This window comes from Tupaia chinensis, unplaced genomic scaffold (genome assembly GCF_000334495.1).
Source record: "Tupaia chinensis unplaced genomic scaffold, TupChi_1.0 Scaffold144027_1, whole genome shotgun sequence".
NCBI lineage: Eukaryota > Metazoa > Chordata > Mammalia > Scandentia > Tupaiidae > Tupaia > Tupaia belangeri.
The window spans coordinates 268,942-271,357 of NW_006203879.1; positions in this window are offsets into that span (position 1 = coordinate 268,942).

The following is a 2,416-nucleotide window of genomic DNA, read 5'->3' on the forward strand; positions in this document are numbered from 1 at the left end:
ACTGCTGCACTATGAGGCCAGCCCAAACACATCTTTTAATGCTTCTGACATTTGCATCCTTAAACAAAAATTGCTATACACAGTGGTGTCTTGGCCCAGGAGACATGAATCAGGTGGAAGCACATTCTTCCCAGGCTTTTGAAACAGCATCACTGACCCAGTTTCTGGATATGGAGATGTTACTTAGAAGATGTAGAAACTACAAGCCACAGTGAAGACATGTTTTATCTAGAATCACCTTGACATTACCTGTCAGATTAGCATCCCTACTTTCATACCAAATTGCATGTGTTATGGCATGAATTTTATTCCCCCAAAATTGGAGTTCAATATATGAACCATTAACTTCCAGAACTCAGAATGTGACAATATTCAGAGATAAAGTCTTTCAAGAGATAATTAAGTTAAACTAAGATAATTGGGGATGAGATTGTTCAAATATGACTGGTGTCCTTATAAGAAGAGGAAATTAGGACACATTCGTACAGAGGTAAGGCCACACGATGTCACAGGGAAAAAACAGTCATCTGTCTGGAAGCCAAAGAGAAAGGTCTCAGAGGAAACCAGTGTGCTGCTTAAGCCACCCTAACCATGGAACTTGTTACAAGAACTCTAGAAACTGACTTGGTGTTTCAGGGCTAAAGAGTGCAGAGTCCCACAGCTCAAACCTGCAGCCTTTCCTTCACTTCTCAGCGGTTCCAGGGCCATCTTAGAGTTCATGTGAAAACGTCTCTCTTGGTTCATCATGGCTAGGTTTGGGTTTTGCCTGTGACCAGCCACCAAAGGGCTACAGTGATGGATGAGAATGGTCAGAGGATCTTACATAGATACCAACTTGCATATCTTATCTTCACCTTCAAATTTTGTTTGCATAGTCAAATGAAATCAATATTCTTAACTATTCATATTGAAAATGGATCCAAATCTCCCCATATCAGTGTAAAACATCTCAAACAGATTATTTTGCCCGTAACATTTCCACTTCTATACTTAACTTTCTAAAATCATGTCAAGGATTTATTTATTATTATTATTATTTACATCCAGACATTGTTTCTCTAACCTTATTTTTCTTGCAAGTCAGTCTCGAGTGTTCTTTTTTTGCTGGGCTGGCCTTCAGTTTGCCCTTATTTATTCTTTCCCTTCAGAGCTTACTTGGAACCTATTTTTTCACCTTTGGACTCCTATCGCCTCCTTTTCCCCATTATCATGAATAGTGTTCCTGTCTTCCTATGATTTTTCATCAGGGACTTGAATTTGAGGGAAAGTGGAATAAGTTATTGCTCTCAATTAATTTCTGCATTTCCTCACATTTTTCTTCTGTATAATTTACAATAAAATACACTTTTAATTTCAGGGAAATATCTATTATAGCATTTCTTTAACATGAATTATAATTTAAGCACTGTGACAAATTGATAGAAATAATCATTCCCCTTATCTAATGAAGAAATAAAAACTTAGAAATTGAGGGACCAGCAATTAGCGTAATGGCTATGTTGCTGGACTCCCAGGTAGTCGATTGTGGTTCGCATCCCGGACCCGGTGGCTTAAAACTCACACCGGGCGTGTGTGCATGCGTGCCCAAGATCCCAAGAGGAGAAGGGATTGTGGCGTGGCCATCCCCCCTGGGGGGTAACTTCTCACTTTCTGTCTCTCTGTCTCTGTCTGCCTGGCAAGCGCACGCACCCTATAGCAAAAACCTCTAAAAAAAAAAAATAAACTTAGAAATTGAATGTTTTGGGGGCAGGATGTTGGCACCCCAGTATAGCTGCATGAAGGAAACTGGATCCCATATGGCTGACCAAGGTTCGAGCCCCGGTCCCAGCAGCTTGGAAAACACATGGGGTACATGTGTGTCCAGGATTTTGATGTGATTGAAAATGGAACTGAGAAGGAATCATGGCATGCCCAGGCCCTGCTAAAGGATGCTCTCTAACACATGTGTGCACTCATCCTCCGACATTGAAAACAAACAAGAAATTGAGTATTTTGTGAAGTTCATATTAGAAATATTATATAAACATAGGTCTATCTGATTTTTATAACTTATCTCAAACCATTTATTCTATAATTTAATTTTGTGAAGAAATTCCTAGTGGTTAAATCTATAGTACTTTAAAAGTATAATATTTAGTTCTTTTATAAGAAAATGTTTTATTTTTTTCTTATAAGAGCAATTCATTGCAATTTGTACAAAATTTGAGCAAATCAAATAACTTTGATACTCACAGCCTAAAAATATACAATTGTATATTTTACATGTATCCATGAGATATTATTTCTCTATTTTCCCGTTCTCTCTATTTTTACCATTGTTCCTACATCTATTTATTTATTTTAAGACTTTTGTCATAGGAAGTTTGCACTTACCAGAGAGAGACAGAGAGAGGGAAAGCGAGAAATCATCTCCCAG